General features: G+C 41.0%; 1 long non-coding RNA gene across 1 annotated transcript; it reads left to right on the top strand.

Annotated features, from left to right (window-relative positions):
- Positions 1–360: 360 nt before the first annotated feature.
- Positions 361–17,419, top strand: LOC134736230 (uncharacterized). The gene is made up of 4 exons (XR_010120127.1): positions 361–388; positions 6,047–6,199; positions 10,186–10,344; positions 17,097–17,419. It is a non-coding gene; the product is annotated as an uncharacterized lncRNA (long non-coding RNA).
- The last annotated feature ends 546 nt before the right edge of the window (positions 17,420–17,965 follow it).

Genomic DNA, 17,965 nt, shown 5'->3' with positions numbered 1-17,965 from the left:
TGCTAGTAGCACTACTAGTAGTACCAGTTGTGTGGTATATTGGAGATGGCCACAAATTCATTGTCAACCTCTCATTGAAAAGTAAAATCTAATTGTCTCCCTTGGAATGTGGGATGGCTGTCCTACTTATTTGACCAACAGAATTTGTCAGAAGGGACTTTCTGTAACTTCTGAAGCTGTCTCATAAGAAGCCTTGTAGATTCTGCTCATGTCTCTTTCCTCTCTGGGAAACAAGTCACGACTCAGGGATAAGCCTGAGACACATGGAGAGAACATCCTGATCAATCTGGTCTTTGCTGCTACCCTGGTCAACAGCCTGAGCTGGATACCTGGCTGACAAGTACCACCTTTTTCCTACACAGATGACAACCCAGCCCATAAGCACCAGGTGAGTGAGTGAAGAAGTCATCCCGGAAGTGGGTGCTCCAGTTCATGCTGCATAGGTTGGAGACAACTCTTGCAGCTGAGTTCTTGTGATGCACAAAACAATGGTTGTTTGATAATATTATGCTTTGGAGTAGTTTCTTTCATAACAATAGATAATTGGAATAGCATTACTAGAAATAGCTAACATGTATTGAGCCATTGCTGCTTGTCAGAGTATTTTCTTAGGAAGATACACACACACACACACACACATACACACACACACACACACATACAGAGTTATATAATACATAATACACATTTATTTAATCATATCTGTATATTAATCTAAGGGCTTTGGAGCTTTTATTATTCTCATTTTACGTAAGAAAAATCTGAGGTTAGGCAACTCTTCCTGATCACACAGCTAGCAATTGGTAGAAATGTATTCAGACTAGGACTTTATTTTTAACGGCATCTCTCCCTCATAGCTCTGTGCCTTTGTTCATGATGACGTCGATATTTAGAAATACACTTTTTGTTTTCTTGGAATAGCCTTCCCGCTCACCCCACTCTACTCCAACTGACAAATTCTTTCTAATCCTTCATGGCTTAGCTCTATAGTGATGTTTTCCTACCCAAATCCATGTAGATGTCCCTCAGCAAGTACTGCACTGCCTTCTGCCTAGCTGCATGAAAACAAGCAAGTTACTCCACCTCCCTGAGGCTCAGTTTTCTCATCTGTAAAATCAGTTAACGTGACTTCCTTACAGGTTTGTTGTGAAGATTAAATGGGCTGGCAGATGCTAAAATGTATCATATATGGAGGACCACGATGCACACACTAACCATTATCAAAGCTGAACTGCAGGCTGGAAGGATGAGTTCCATAGTCAATTACCTTTTGCGCTATATGTCTCTGGGTGTGCTGAGTTGCCTAAGGCACCATTTGTGCCTTCAAAGAGCTCATAGTTCAGTGGGACAGAAGACAAGTAAAAGAACCAATATATTAATGAGATTCATGGCAGGATAGAGGGGAACATAGACTCTTTTAGTCTCAAAAAGGGGCTCGTAATGCCTTTGAGGAGGGCATTTCATGAAAGATTACCTGGAGGTGAAATGAGCCCTGTAGAATGAGAAGATATTAGTGAGGCAAAGAAAAAGGAAAACCAGGCATTCTAGGTAAGAACAAGCTTAAGCAAAGATATAAAGGAACCCAGGAGTAGGCTGTATGAGAGAACCTCCAAATAGTTTGATACCTACTTGCATAACAGATTTTGGGTGAAGGTGGTCTGGAGTAAAGAAGCAGGAGAGGGCTTTAGAGAGAACTTTGAATTCTAAGCTGAAGCCTTTATCTCAAGGTCAGTGAGATGCTATTAAAGGATTGAGAGCAGTGAGTGTAGATGAATAATTCTGCATTTTAGAACCATTACTTTGGAGCCTGTTTTGGAAGGGCAGGACTGGAGGCAGAGATATGGATGGAGGATTGTTCAATATTCTAAAAGAAGGATGATGGTAGTGTGATCCAGGAGCATGGGAGTGGGCCTTTGGAGAGATGCCAAAGCAAAAGAAAGAAGGAAACTTGGTGGCTGGCTAAGAGGGATAAAGGTGGGGAAGAAGTCTGAATGAACACCTTGGTTTCTGACTTGGGTGACAGTTCATGGTGGCACCCCACATTCAAATAGAATTAAAAGAATCCAGAAGGAGGGACAGTCTCTTCTCCCTCTGGAGATGGGATTTCTGCAGGGAGGACACTGGGTCCTGTGACACTAGCTGTGCAGGTCACAGGCCTGCAGGAGCATTGAGCCAAGCAGGTCATTACAGGCATATCCACATCTGTTATAAAAACTGAACTCTAATCGTTCCAGACCCACTCTGGCATAATAAGTGTGGTTTTTAACATAATGCACTGCTGGAGCGAAGTTGTCAGAAAAGCAGGAGGCGGAGGAGGTAATCTGTGAGGCTTCAAAAGAGAAGATTGAAGCCATTTTATGTGGCTGGAAATGAGTCATTTGTCAGCAATGCCAATGTGCTGTCAGCTTTGGAGGAGAGATGACGGGGCACCCTGGGGAGAGGGCTGGTGAAAGTGTCAACCTTCAGTCACCAGAGGCCATGTGTGGGGTAAAAAGTGTCAGTCACATCACATCCCTGTCCTGACCTGGGTTAGAGGAAAACCAGGGTCACAGCAGAGCATTAGCCTTGTAACCAAGGAACCTTGTAACCCTCCTCTCCCAGGAAGGAACTGATGTGCTCAGCGTTCTCAAAGACTGTTCAGAGCTTTAATTTCTCAGGGCACGTGCACTTTAAAAGAACAGTTGGAGTGCAACACTTAGGAAGAAGAAACTAAGGGGTAAGAGTGGATTGGTGGCAGAAAGGAGGAGAGATTTCGAGCAAGGACTTGCCTAAGGTCACTTACATAGGTGAATACCCCTTCTATCTACCTAGTTGCCAAGTCCAGGGTTATCTCTGGGTCCTAATAGCTTGGAAGCCATTCCTGTGAGTGACAAAGTGACAACCCATTCTAAATGGAGTGATCCCTGCTTTGTAAGCTATTGCATTACCTGACACTCCCCTACCCCCATCATGCCAGTATCGATCACTTGGATACTTAATTGGGATACAGCAGCAGATCGTCCTCACTGGTCTTCCAGCCTTCATTGCTCTGCTCTCATCCATTTTTTTTTTTTTTTTTTTTTTTTTTTAGGCCATAGTGACCATCTTAACTTGAATTGAGTCTTCGCCTTTCCCTGTTCTTGGTGTCCTCCCAGGCTACCTTGCTTTGGTCTCTAACAACCTATACCATTTCAATCTCAAAGCAGTACAAATTTTCCTTTGTTCTCTTCACTCTACTCATGCTTGCCCTTTTTAGTTCCCTGAACACAGTGACGTTTTGTCTTTCTCTAGAACTTTGCTAAGGCTGGTCTCTCTTCTCAAGTAATGTCTATTCATCCTTCAGCTTCAATATCACTTCTTCAGAGAGGTACTTCCTGACTCTGACTAAGTTGCACCCCCAACCAATACAACACATAGAGACTGTCTTATAATACTTTCTTTGCTTTTGTAATTTTTATGATTATTTTATGTTATTGTTTATATTCTGACATCCCATTTCGATTCTGAACTCCTTAAGAGCAAAGATAATGCTTGTCTTTTTTGCAACTGAATCTTTATGCCTATATGAATGCCTAATGTCAATGTTTCCCAGATATTTGTAGGATGAATAAATGAAGCCGGGCACAGTGGCTCACACCTATAACCTCAGAATTTTGGGAGGCTGAGGTGGGAGGATCACCTGAGGTCAGGAGTTCGAGACAAGCCTGGCCAACATGGTGAAATCCTGTCTCTAGTTAAAATACAAAAAGTAGGCAGGTGTGGTGGCACATGCCTGTAGTCCCAGGTACTCGGGAGGCTAAGGCAAGAGAATCACTTGAACTCAGGAGGTGGAGGCTGCAGTCAGCCGAGATCACGCCACTGCACTCCAGCCTGGGTGACAGAAACAGACCCACCTCAAAGAAAAAAAAATGAATGAATGAGTGAGTAAATGAATGAACAGACAACTCTTTAGTAATTCTGGTGAGCAGGAAAGTTTGGGACTCCATGCACCAGGCAACATCACAGATATACCAAATGACTTATGTAGGCAAAGAGACAGGCAGGAATCAAGGAGCCTTATCAATAACTTTCCTGCCATTTTAAGCTATTTCCCTCTCACACTTTCTGTGGCAGGATAGCTTTGAGGAACAGAAGTTATAGAACACTTTCCATTAGACCGGTGGTTCTAAAAATCTCCTAAAGACATAGATTAGAGGGTCCCACCCCAGTGCTTCTGATTCAGTAGGTCTGGGGTGGATTTCAAGAATTCACATTTCTGTAAAGTTCCCAGGTGGTACTGATGATGCTGGATGGGGGAGGGTCACACACCTTTAGAGATAGTGCACTACACATAATCTCTAGAGGCAAGGACTCTGCTTTTCACATTGGCTGTTGCTATATGCAGATGCTATTGCTTAAACATACATACTGCTACATTGTATATGCTCAAAAATTGTGTTGAGTATGTGAAAGAAACTCGGTGGGCCCCTTTGCCCATCATGTAGTTCTGTTCCCAGAGCTAATTCCTCTTATCCATTCCTATTCCACGTTAGATGATCAACGCCATCACAAGCTCCCCTTACCAACCACTTGACCTTCTCTAGGTAGCTTTTATGTTCCACCCATCCTCCCCAAGAAACATCATCTATCCTTGTATTTTCTGTTCCTAAGGTTTTGATGATATTTCGTAAACCACTTCAAGTTATGATGTTAACCAGTAATGGCAGATCAACATGTCACCTCTTTAAAGAGAAATTTTATTCTAACATTCAATTGAATGTTGACCCATAATGGTGGTCAACTTGTGCAGTATAGCTTGCTGGCTAAACTGAGCCTTTACAGATCTTATTAAAAGAGTTTTATTTAGTAAACTATATAGCATTAAAAATAATTGTGAGGGCCAGACGTGGTGGCTCACACCTGTAATCCCAGCACTTTGGGAGGCCGAGGCGAGAGGATCACCTGGGGACAGGAGTTCGAGACCAGCCTGGCCAACATGGTAAAACCCAGACTCTATTTAAAGAAAAATATAAAAATTAGCCAGGCATGGTGGCACGAGACCGTAGTCCCAGCTACTTGGGAAGCTGAGGCAGGAGAATCTCTTGAACTCGGGAGACAAAGGCTACAGTGAGCCGAGATGGCACCACTGCACTCCAACCTGGGTGACGAAGTGGGACCATCTCAAAGACAAACAAACAAAATGATTGTGGGGTAATCTGTGATAAAACATCTTAATAGCAAAAATTACTTGTCTGTACTTTAGAAATATCCACATGCATAGTATAAATTGGTGTGTTAACTCTGATTGTTTCTTATCTATGCTATGATATTTATTGAGGAAATATTTTGGTACAGTAGGTAGAATTGCCATATACAGCTCAAAAAATAGATGCATGCGTACATACTTACATAAGTACATACGTATATATGTATGTAAGTATAGATATGGGTAAAGATGTATGTGTATATGTTTTTTTCTTCATGAAATCCAAAAGGTTTTCCCTTTTTACCTGATCTATTGAGTCCATATGCATTAAGTTGTATTCTAAGAAATAGGGTCTAGTATAATAAGCGTTATCTGTTTTCATACATACTAGATCGTGTCACTCACCTCACACTCACTAAATGAGCATTTAGTAAAATTTCTGAAAAATTACTTCTGCTAGATCAAGCTGTAAACTGTTAGAGACTAGAAGTGATTTATTTATTTATTTTTTTATTGGTGGCAAGGCATCACAATCCCTGAGCAATTTACCAGGTTGATTTAATTTAGAGTCACTTCCATGCTTTCCTGGAGATCTACCCTAAATCTCTAGCTGAACAATGTTAGAAGTTGATGAAATGTTCAACCCTATGTCACACATACACACAAAGTTCAATTTCAGTGCTGATACTCTCATCTGCAGGCTTGGTACTGCTTAGAGAAAATCAAATATTTTCTTTCCTCCAGAGTCAGATAGGTGCTTGTGACAGCAAGAAATAAGAATGAAAACTAATGCACTGAGCACATGCTATACGCCAGGTGCCCTTTGTAGGTTGTCATGATCCTATGCCAACCCTGGGAAGTAAACATCGTTTTTTCTTCCAGGAAAATTAAGCAAAAAGCAGAAAGAAAAAAAGGAAAGAAGAAGTCTGGGAATGAAGTTATATGCTTAAGGCCATGCATCTAGCAAATGGCAAAAAAATGGATGAAGACACAGGACTGATTGTCACTAAAAACCATGTGGTGTGTTTGAGCAAGGTCAGTGCCATGGTAGAACCACTTGTGTTGACCACATGCCAGCTGTGGGTATAACTAAAAAATATGAGGAGTCAGAAATCATTTTCAATTATGTCCCTCCATTTGTTTCACTCCAGGGAACTGTATGGGATCTTTTTCTCTACTGAATTTCAAGACAAGGATTTTGTGCCACTTTTCGGAAACTTCTCTGAGGTGTCTTTCATCTCACGTCTTTTTGTTTTATTTAATTTTGAGAATCAGACTAAGTCCCTCTCATTTATGAATCCTTCTCTAAATCCACCACTGAAAGTAACTTTCTTCATTTACTTATTATAGAATCCTGTGCTTTTTATCAATCATTTGACAATTTGCAACTTGCCTTAAACCTATGTACTAGGATATTAAATATTTTCTATTTAAATGTTTATTAGGATACTAAATTAGTTTAAGTCAAGGGATATTAGGGTTGATGACAGAGATGTGTGAGGCTGAAATTTCAAATCAAATCAATGGCATTAGTTTGTTCAACCTCTAATTTCCTTCCCAAGATGGAGAGATAGATATATAGAGAGAAAATAGGATTTCCCTCATATTTCCAACCTGCTACCTTTGAAGCCCAAGTTCCTCCCTGTAAAATGAGAATAAAAATTATTATCCTGCCTTGCTCGTGAGGCTAATGTGAAGGTCAGATGAACTAATATAAGGGGGAGTGCTTAAAAAACACAAACAGTTGTTATCATTAGTATTATATTAATAGGTCAACAACAAAAACAGGAACAAAAAAACAAAATCCATGAATCCATGAATCACTTGAAAAAAAACCCAAACTGCTCTTTAAGTTAAAGTCCTTAGAAGACTGCCCACAATAATCACGTATGTTTTTCTTTTTTTCTTTCTTTCTTTTTTTTTTTTTTGAGATGGAATCTCACTCTGTCACCCAGGCTAGAGTGCAGTGGCACGATATCGGCTCACCGCAAGCTCCACCTCTTGAATTTAAGCGATTCTCCTGCCTCAGCCTCCCAAGTGGCTGGGACTACAGGCGCCCGCCACCACGCCTGGCTAATTTTTTGTATTTTTAGTAGAGACGGGGTTTCGCCATGTTTGCCAGGCTGGTCTCGAACTCACGAGCTCAGGCAATCCACCCACCTCGGCCTCCCAAAGTGCTGGGATTACAGGTGTAAGACACCATGCCCGGCCATATATGTTTTTCTTGTGGTGACTTCATGCTAGCTTATTTTGCTTATTCCCAAATTCTTGGTAAAATTCAATTTCTTTGTACAGTTTACTATTATAGAATTAGTAAAGATTTTAAACAAGCATCAGCCTATTTTTAATAGGTTTCCTAAGCAGTAAAGATTAAAAACAGAATAACCAATGGGGATGGGGAAAAGACGGTTTAAACTATCCAAGAAATAACATCATTATTCAAGAGTTTATAAAATATGTTTAGCAGTTTCCAATTGCTTGCCAAGAATACACAAATCATTCTCATTTATTTAACTCTTTACATCTCAGTAAATTTGCATGTACTAATGGCATTTCAAAATGAACATAGTCTAAACCCTTCTTTTCCCAATGTAGGGAATTTGAAAACATCTGTAGCCTTAGGAATTTTGACTAGATCAGAAACAGAAAGAATACGGCAAGTTGGTCTAATACTGTCCAACTCCATGGCCATGGCAGGCATCACTAATGGATTATAGTACTTTTCCACTGAACTACGAAGTAGCCTCAGAATCACTCTTTCCTCACTGCTCCCAGCAGCTGCTATCAATCAACTGCAGCTTTGCCACTGTAGGAGCTCTTAAATTTCATTGTTTAGCTCTGACATTTTCAGAGGATATAAATGCAATGAATTTGCGTAACTCCTAAAATTCATTTTCTTAAAAAAACAATCTGTTCCTATTCTCTGGAAGGTGATGACAAATTTCAGCATTTAAGTTGGTATTTCTCATTCAGTTGTCTGTCTTCTCCGTTTCCCAATCTGTGAATGGTACTGGTGTTTCTCAGTAGGAGACGCCAAGTAAATGAAGCCGCCCAGCAGGAAACCCTGTTTGGCAATTCTAACAAGGCTTGAAGAATTGGTTTTCTCATTAGAAACAACAAAAGTTTTCTATCTGGTGAATTCGCAAGTTCCTGATCCAGTGCTCTCCTGAACAAAATATTGATGCATAAGAAATACAAATGAAAAGTAAATCCTCAGTAATGATGGTATCAAGTTTTCACCTAGATTATAGGAGATAAAAATTCCATTTCCTTGCAATGTATTGTCTCTATTGATAGACTTTAACTATGGGAGTGGGAGGCTTTTTAATCTCCTGAGTGGGGATTACCACATGATGAAATCCTACCATGTGTCTATGTCCTTCATTCGAACTATCTCACTGAAATCACAATAATAATTGTTAACATATATTAAAGCTCGCTCTGTGTCTGGAACTGTTCTAAGTACTTTACTTGAATTAACTCATTTAATCCCCACAAGAGCACTATGGAGTAGGTAATAATAACATTTTCTAACAAATAAGGAAATAGAGGCAAAGAGAAGTTGAGTAATTTGCTTGAAGGTCATACATTAGTAAGTGGGGCAGCTTGCATTTGAATCTATGTAGTCTGGCTCCAGGATCTGAACTTAGAACCACAGTATTATACTACCTTATGATGTCCCCAAGGGTTGAGTGTTACATTTATTTTTCCAATGAGTAAAGCAAACTTCAAAACCTAAGTTGCTTGCCCCATTGCCTTTCAGCCAGAAAGTGGCAAGAATTAGATAGCAGGGTAGAGACAGCACTTCTCATCTATCATCTTATTTGATTCTGGCTACCACTCCATGATGTAGATGGTAGTATTTCCCCCATTTAACAGATGATGAAACAGGTTCTAGTTCGATTGTAACTTCTCAACATAACACAGTTTGTAAATGTAGAGCCAGGCTTTGAATGAGGGAGCCCAACTGGAGGATGTCCATGTGATACCAGTTATCAAGGAGCTGACAATCAGATCTGAAAGAAGGAACAGTGCAAATATGAAAAAAATCTTTCAAGTCTGATGGAGCAGAGACATCATGAGGCAGCTCTGAAAGAGGACAAAGGGCTCAAAGAAAAATCAGAGTGATACGGTCAGTTTCAGCGATGAGGAGGATCATTAATTGACTCTTTAAGAATAAGTACAGGGTAGGTTATGGAGTCTTAAAGAAGGGTGACTGCCAATATCTGTGGGGGTAGGGGTGGGGACACTGTGTGTTTGTATGCTGATAGTAAGGAGATCAGCATCTAGTATTCAATTTCCCAAGAGGCACTAATATTTAACTGACAAATAAAATAGAAGATTGTTGAAGATCTATGGTTAATATCTGTTTAATATCTGCTTCATCAAATGCAATGAAAATGTTTCTGAGCCTTATTTCAGAGCCCAGAAAGAAAGATTCTGGAATTTAGCTTTTCCTTATTCATTCTCATTCTCATTCTCATTCTATTGCCATTTTCCTCTTTTCTTCTTTCTTTCCTCTCTTTTTCCCCCTTTTCTTCCCTCCTGTTCTCTCTCCTTCTCCTCCTCTTCTTCCTCCTTTCTCCCCTTCTTCCTCCTCCTCTCTTCCTCTTCCTCTCTCCTCCCCTCCTGCTTTCCCTCTTTGCCTCACTTCCACCTCACAGTATTCTTGGGACTTCTTTTCAGCCCATAACAGAATTCTGTTCTTTAAGTAGGGCTTTAAAAAATTGTGACCCTTAGTTTATTTTAATTCCATTTCAGCCTTTGATATGTTGGCAGTAAATGGTTCTTATGTTCATTCCTTCCACACACAATCTCAGCCCCCATTGTGCCATTAGATTTGTGTATCTCCTCTGCTATTCTGCCTTATATGTGTGTATGCATATATATATATGCATATGAAATATAAAATGTCTACATATATAGGTTACACACACACATTCACTGCTAGCTCATAGTTTTGAGGTTTGAGGGTTGCTGGATTTTCTTTCCCAATCATAAACAATGTTTCCATTCTACAGCCCTTCTCTAGAGAAGACCCATAAAATTTGACTCGTGAAGAGAGACAAAAAAATTCAGGAGGCGAAAGTAATATGGGGAGAAAATGAAAGAGATTTAGTGCAGCTATCAACCGACCGTTGTGCTGTCTTTAAGAGTCTGTTGAAACAACATAATAAAAGGTAATAAAGGCTGGATTTATAGCCTACCTGGAGGAAATGGCTGCCTGTTTGTATCTGTCCCAGTTGCAGACCACTGCAGGTCTTTGTCTTGGGAGCAGGATCTCTTTTCCTTAGAGATCTCCTTTTTTTTTCCCTTGGACTCAAGGGACATTAGAAAGTATCCAAATTAGGTTGGCAGGTAAGTTAAACATCTCTGGTTCTTTCTCTTCCCTTCTTTGCTCTGGGATTTAAGGACCCATTGTTGTTTCTTTTAAAAGCTGTATTCGATTTGGTTTGCCTAGGAACGCCCTCAGTGATTACTAAAATAGGTAAAGAGAACTTTGAACTTTAAGAATGGTCATGCCCACTCCTATGGGATTAAGGGCTTATTCTTTCACCTTAAAGTTCAAATAAATATCCCAAAACTTCTAAATCAGTACAAATCAGTCGTTTGAAAGGAAAGTGAAACACACTGCCCAGGTAGTATGAGAAAATCAAGGATCAAGAAGACAAGAGAAATAGATGGCGTCTGCTCACAAAAAGGTCTGGACCATGTTGCAGGAGGCAGTTGGGACAGGGGTTAGTCTGCTGAACCTATAGTGCTCTTTACCGCTTGATGGGTGATCAGAATTTTGAAGCAATTGGAGTTTATTAATTCATTAATTCTTTCATCAAACATTTATTCAGCATCCACTTAATGTCACACCTTGAGCTAGTGACAGGGCTACATAAGTGAATAAGAGGTGAGAATTGAACAATGAGAACACTTGGACACAGGGCGGGGAACATCACACATTGGGGCCTGTAGGGGGGTGGGGGGGTGGGGGAGGGATAGCATTAGAAGAAATACCTAATGTAGATGACAGGTTGATGGGTGCAGCAAACCAATATGCCACATGTGTACCTACGTATCAAAACTGCACGTTGTGCACATGTACCCTAGAGCTTAAAGTATAATAATAAAATAAAATAAAATAACAGACCAGGTCTCTATCCTGAAGAACCCGGCCTAGAGGAGGAGAGAGCCCCGTCATACACAAGTCAATAAATGCAGTGAGCAAGTCCATAATGTCAGTGTATGTGTACAGGGCTCAGGAGGCACAAAATAGGGGCAGGGGCCAAGCTAACACCAAGCATATTGGAAGGCTTCAGAGTACAGCTGGGCCTTGATATTGTGTCAAGTATTTGCTGAATCAGCAAATGAATTAATAAATTAAAAGACTAGGGAGAAAAGAGGAATCAGAAGATAGGAGTTCTAGATCTAATTACCACTCACTGTGAGATCTTGAGCAAGTCTCTTCCTCTCTTTAAGCCTCAGCTTCCCCATCTATTTGCTGAGATTCTGGATTGTCTCTAGCTACTCTTCCACCTTGGGCATTCTAGATTAGATTATGGAGGATAAAGGGATATTAGCATCTTTTCAGATCTTGGGTCTTGGTAGCAGGTCCAAGCCTTCCTTCCTATCTCCCTAAAAAATAAGCCCAATTTTGTTCATATTGTATGTTTTCTCATTGCTTGTTTCTATGCTTGGTGTAGACATGTGGCTCTGGCAGGGGGGGCTCAGATATTTTGCAAGTTAGAAGTTACAGTGACCACTTCCTGTTCCCCACCCCAAAATAGAGGTTGAGGCCAAGAGGAAAGCTAGGAAATTTTGGGGAAAAAATGGAAATGGAGCCACGGGGGAAGCAGGAAGGAGGATGCCAGCAGCCAAGTGCTGAGTCCCGGAAGACAGAGATCTCATTGCTGGAGTATGAGTCATGGTAATAGGCTGAATAAATCTCCATCAAGTCAGGGCTAATGTTGTCTGCTGGAGCCCATATCATGTCATAAACACAGAGGTCCATCCCAGCCAGGGCTGTGTTAATTGTCTGACTCAGTCAGCGGGGCTGGGGAGCCTGAAATGAAGGATTAGTTCACGGGAGTGAGTTCCAGCCTCTCCGGCGACCCTGGCTCTGCATCCTGGCAGGCTTGAGCTCCTTATAGAAAGACTGTCCAAGGCAAGGATGGCCAGAGAGAGGGACAAATACTACCACAGAGAGGTCCACAGTCTGGATTTGGGGGCCAGTCAGTAATCCCTGAACCCCAAAGTAACTGGGGGAATCCTGGGGTCCTTCTGCCAGGGACCTCTCCATTTCTTTCTTTCTCTCGATTATCTTCTCCCTCCTTAGACCTCCCCAGCTTTCCTGTTTTCTATTTCTTCTTTCCTCTTTCTTGCTTCTTTCTTTCTTTCTTTTTCTTTCTTTCTTTCTTTTTCTTTTTCTTTCTTTCTCTTCCTCTCTTCCTCTCTTCCTTTCTTTCCCTCCCTCCCTCCCTCTATCCCTCTTTCCCTCCCTTCCTTTCCTTCCTTCCCTTCCTTCCTTCCTTCCTTCCTTCCTTCCTTCCTTCCTTCCTTCCTCCCTTCCTCCTTCCCTTCCTCCCTCCCTTCCTTCCTTTTCTTTCTCTCTCTCTTTCTTTTTCTTTCTTTCTTTCTTTCTTTCTTTTCTTTCTCTCTCTCTCTTTCTTTCTTTCTTTTCTTTCTCTATGTTTCATCTTTATCTTTCTCTTTCTTTCTCTCTTTCTCCTTTGTTTTCTTTCTCTCTTTCTTTCTCTCTTTCTCTTTCTTTCTTTCTCTCTTTCTTCCTCCCTTCCTTTCTTTCCCTCCCTCCCTCCATCCCTCTCTCCTTTCCCTTTCCTTTCCTCTCCTCTCCTCTCCTTTCCTTTCTTCTTTTCCATTCCTTCCTTCCTTCCTCCCTCCCTTCTCCCCTCTTTCTTCCTTTCTAGCAGCATTGTTTTCTCTCTCTTCTTATCTTTTTCTCTTCCTCACACTCCTCAAACTTCCCCTCCCCTCCTTTCCCTTCTTCTCTCCCTATTTTCTTTATCTCCTTCCTTCTGGCCACTCATCCTCTTTCTACTTATTTCTCTTCTAATCTCATTTTCTTCTTCTCCTTTTTTAGAGACAGGGTCTCTCTCTTCATCACCCAGGCTGGAGTGCAGTGGCATAAGAATAGCTCACTGTAACCTCAAACTCCTGGGCTCAAGCCATCCTCCCACTTTATCCTCCCAGGTAGGTAGGACCACAAGCACACATCACCACACCTGGTTAATTAAAGAAAAACTTCGGTAGTGATAGGGTCTTCCTGTGTTGTCCAGGCTGGTCTTGAAGTCCTAGTCTCAGACAATTCTCCCGCCTTGGCCTTGCAAACCTTGGCCACTACACTTGGCCTCTTTTCAAAGTATGTGTCTCTGTTTCCTCTCGCCTGTCCTTCTCTTCCTCTTCTTCCTGTTTTTACTGTTTGTTCCTTTCTTTCTCTTTGCTTCTTTTCATACATTTTCTTGTTCTTTTCCTCCCCTTATCCAAGCTTGGCAGCAAATAGCCTGAAGTTTGTCCAGTCAGAGGAGTGAGGCCCTTACTGCATCATCATCTGCAAAATACCTTCATGATTTGATCCTCATATTAGCTTTCTGATAAGAATATTTTTTCCCAAACAAGCAAATTAATACTCAGGAAAGCTAAGTGACAGGCCAAGCTCACACAACTACTAAGTAGAAGACCTGAGGTTGCATCTCTAATCTGTCTGAAGTCATTTCCCAAACAGAATTTGGAATTGTGGTAAATGTGGCAAGAAAACCAACCTTGGCTCATTGACAATATTACAGGGTCAGATGTTCCCTTCCATAACGAAGAAAAAGGTTGTAGCAGTAAGCTTGTCAGTCCTTCTCTCCTGTCCTAGGGCCTGACTTACTTAACAAATATTAAGTGACCAACATATGCAAGCATGACCATGACATTGAGTGACTTAATGCTGAGGACACAGAACTAAGTAACTTTCTGTATGAAACTTGCATTCTCACAGGGGTGATAGTTAATAAGCAAGTAATGAAATAAATATAAAAATGTAATAGGTTGTGGTGTAGGTGTCCATGGATGTGGAAATGTGTTATGTAGGTGATGAGACTGATGATAGAGGACATTGAAAATCATTGGGATTTTTGTGCTCATGTTTTTTGTCTGTATTATTGCCATTTTCAAAAATATGTATACTGAAATCACAGCTTTTATATACACTAATAACAAATAGTTTAAAATATGCAGTGGAAAAACCTATTCTTTGTAGAATAGTACCATGAAAAGTAGTTCCACTGGGTGCTCATAAAACCTTCATGAAGGCCTCTTCTACTATAATTTGGGCTTGAGCCTGCCTTTTGCCTGACTCCCTTTCTATGGGGTGCACCATTGCCAACAACATCTAAAATTTTCATTTCAAATGCTCTTTGAGCTAATTTTGGTTACCCAGGGGCTCAAGGGCAATGGGTTCTAGCTGCCATCACACTCTGCCTTATTATGGAGGATTTCGGCCCACCCTTGGTCTCTCAAAGTGAGATTTCCTTCCCTCTTCTTCCATTCAGCCCAGTCCTCTCTGTCTGCCTGTGGCCGGGCTGTGTCATGTGTCGTGGGTAATAGTCACCCAGGGAAACTTGCCATCTGGCAAAAATGCCACGTTTTAGTCACAAGAACTTTCCTATGCCCAGTACTTCTGTTTACTGTTGGGAGAGGATAATTTTCTATGTTTCTTTATTGGAATGGAAAATAGCCTGAAGACAGTGAAGGAAGATCATGATGCTCCCTCTGTGACTTAGTCACACTTTACCCCATATGTAGAATGCTTCCACATGCAAATCTCTCCCCTCCTTCAAAGCCCACTCCACATGGTACCTCCTCCATGGAGCCTTCTTGAGTAACATAATGCTCTACCCATCTTCTGAAGTTTCATAGAAAATCTCTTCGAGCCAAAGTGGCCTGGATACATAACCTGCTTCAACACACACCAGCTGTACAGCTTAAGCCTTCAGTGTTTGCTGCAGTGATACCACCTGTATCACAGCTTCCTCTGCAGTGTGACCTTTTCACTTCCCCATGATGAACTAGAGTCTAATTTCTCAGTTAATCCATGCTTGCCTTATAAGTACCTTAATCAAATAGACTGTAATGGAAGTGGGATTGCATGACTTTCAGATACTGTTAGAAGAACCCAGCTGCCACCAGAAAGCTAAGGCACATAGAGAGGCCTCTACGTAGGTAGGTGGCTCTTACAGGCAGTCTCAGCTGAGCCTAGACATCAACTCACCTCAGTTTCCAGACCTGTACATAAAGAAACCTCTTGTTGATTTCAGCCTCTGGACATTTGAGACCTTCCCACTTCCCCAGGTATCCTGGAGCATAAACAAGCTCTTTCTGTGATATCCTATTCTAATTCCTGGCCCACAGACACCATGAACATGATCACATGGTTTTATACCACTATGATTGGGTGGTCTTTTATGCAGCAATACAAAAAATCTAGGGCAGTGTTTCAGTTCTTAAATGAGCAAAATGGTATGATACTGTCAACCCTAGAGTGTAGTTGAAAATTAAATGAAATAATATATGAAGCACCTGGCAGTGCTTGACATTTAGAAAGCATTTAATGAATATTTTTTTTCATTTCCTTCCAACTATAGTAGCTACCTGTCCACACATCTTACGTTTTACTAAAATTTTTGCTCTCCTGTGGCAGGAGTTGAATCATATTTAAATTGTAAGCCCTGTGTTACCATTGTGTATATATTATATGCTCATAAAATATTTACTGAGTAAAAAGATGAATAAATAACTATAATGGGCACTGGATTGGGAGCCAGAAACTTTAGTGACTAGCTGTGCGTTCTTGTTAAGTTTTTTTCTGTTTAATAATTATTTTTTCTTATGTTAAAATTGAAAAGGCTTAGGCTGAAAGGGGAGATATGGTGGCAGATTGAAGAAGACCTAGCAACTGTTTTTAAATTCTTAAAGAATTGTTATGGGGAAGAAGAATGGATTTCTCTGTTTGACTCTCAAGTAGTACAGTCAGAGACCTGTGTGGAATACACAGGCACAAGACAAATAATTATCTAGAGTCAGATTGTTCAAAGATGGAAGAAATGCTTTGTGAGCTAGTGAATGCCCTGCCCCTAGAGGTGTTTCTGTGGGAAACTTGAGTGTAACCCTCCTTCTCTGCTGTAGAGGGTATGCAAGCATTTGAGGAGGCAAATTCCATCCCCTATGTTCCTAATTCTACCACTGGATGACTTCTTTCAGCTCCAAAAATCTTCAAATTTGCAACAGATCTCCTGACTCTAGTCTTTCCTGTAATTGCTATGTCAGTGGGTCTGGAGTGGAATGGATAGGAAGCTGGCAAGTACAGCAACCTGGGAACAGCCCAGCTTGTTTATTTCAGTGATGCGGTGGGGGCGGGGGGGCAGAAGAAGTGAGGCATTGTGGGGAGGAGTATTGATCAGGAACTAAAATTTAAGTGCACTTCCAAAGATGATTAGAGAGCCACGATTAATGCTCTGTAGGGGATCACTATGAGGGCACTAAGTAACAAGAACTAGAAAAACCTCTGGAAAGTGTGGATGCAGAAACCCTAAGTGATGGGGGCTTCAGAGACTGAAAAGTAGGTTTGTAATTTTTCATAGGAGCATCTACATTTGTCAGGTAAGAATAGGTTACATTGCACCCTCAAATAACTTTCAAAGGTCTTCAGATTAACACCACAAAAGTTTAATTCTCATTCATCCCAAATCTACTCCCCTCTTCAGGGTCATAGCTCAGCTATCCAGGTGGCTTTTGTTTTGTGGCTCCACTTTCTCAACATGAGACTCCAATAGAGGAAGAAGGAAAAGTGTGACCTGGAGAGTGGGAATGGGTACTGGAGACTGCTGCATCAGCAGCGAAATGCCTTATATCCTCAAATGACATGTGCTTCTCCTGACAGCTCATTGACCCAGAATTAGCAACATGGCCCTTCCTAACTTGAAGGGACCAGGAAGAATAGTCCTTCTATGTGTCCCGAAGGAGAGAAGGACCAGATATGTGTGATCATGTCTCTATTATGGGAGAAAAGAGAATTGAAAAGGAAAGAAGATCCACATAGTGTCGGAGGAGCTGAGACAAAAGAAAAGTAAGTCATCTCATTGAGCCTCAGTTTCTTCATCTCTCAAAGAAAGATGAACATACCCACTGCACTAAGGGTGTCATGAAGATTACATTAGAAAAATGCACATGATATCTTTAAATCTCTTTGCCAATAGCAAGACATTTTTTAAAATGAAATACTGTTTTATGATTGGTGGTTGTTTTACTATGAAACCATAAAATGCTGGATTTCATGGGGGTATGCAAGACTTTCTCTGGTATAGCCTTCACTTTGGTACAAAATTTTTTTTCCTATTTTTTTAAAGCAACCCTATTAGCTGAAGGTACAAGAATTTTCATTACAGAAGATCCTAAATGAGAGCAATGATCAGAATTAGCTGGAAAGCGACACACATGCACAACCCGATTCAGAAGGATCAGAGAAGGTTATTTGCCCCCTTGCAGATCTAGGGGGCCTGGGGCTTTTACATGAGCCCCAAAGGACGCACCAGATAGAAAATTGGCAGGATGACTGGAAATTTTCAAAATGCACAGGTCAATTGCAAATAATCTGATGCTGTTTTTGGGAAACTGCAGGCTAAAAATAGCCATGGTTTTCCTGGATGAGGCATTAGTTTGATGTTGGTCTTTGTAACCTGTATGTTTTTGCCATCTCTGCTCAGTTCCAATGATTTTTACTTCCTTTCACTTTCTGTACCTATAAGATTC

Source organism: Symphalangus syndactylus, chromosome 3 (assembly GCF_028878055.3).
Source record: "Symphalangus syndactylus isolate Jambi chromosome 3, NHGRI_mSymSyn1-v2.1_pri, whole genome shotgun sequence".
Taxonomy (NCBI): domain Eukaryota; kingdom Metazoa; phylum Chordata; class Mammalia; order Primates; family Hylobatidae; genus Symphalangus; species Symphalangus syndactylus.
The sequence above is the reverse complement of the archived record's forward strand: the minus strand, read 5'-3'. Positions and strand labels throughout refer to the sequence as shown.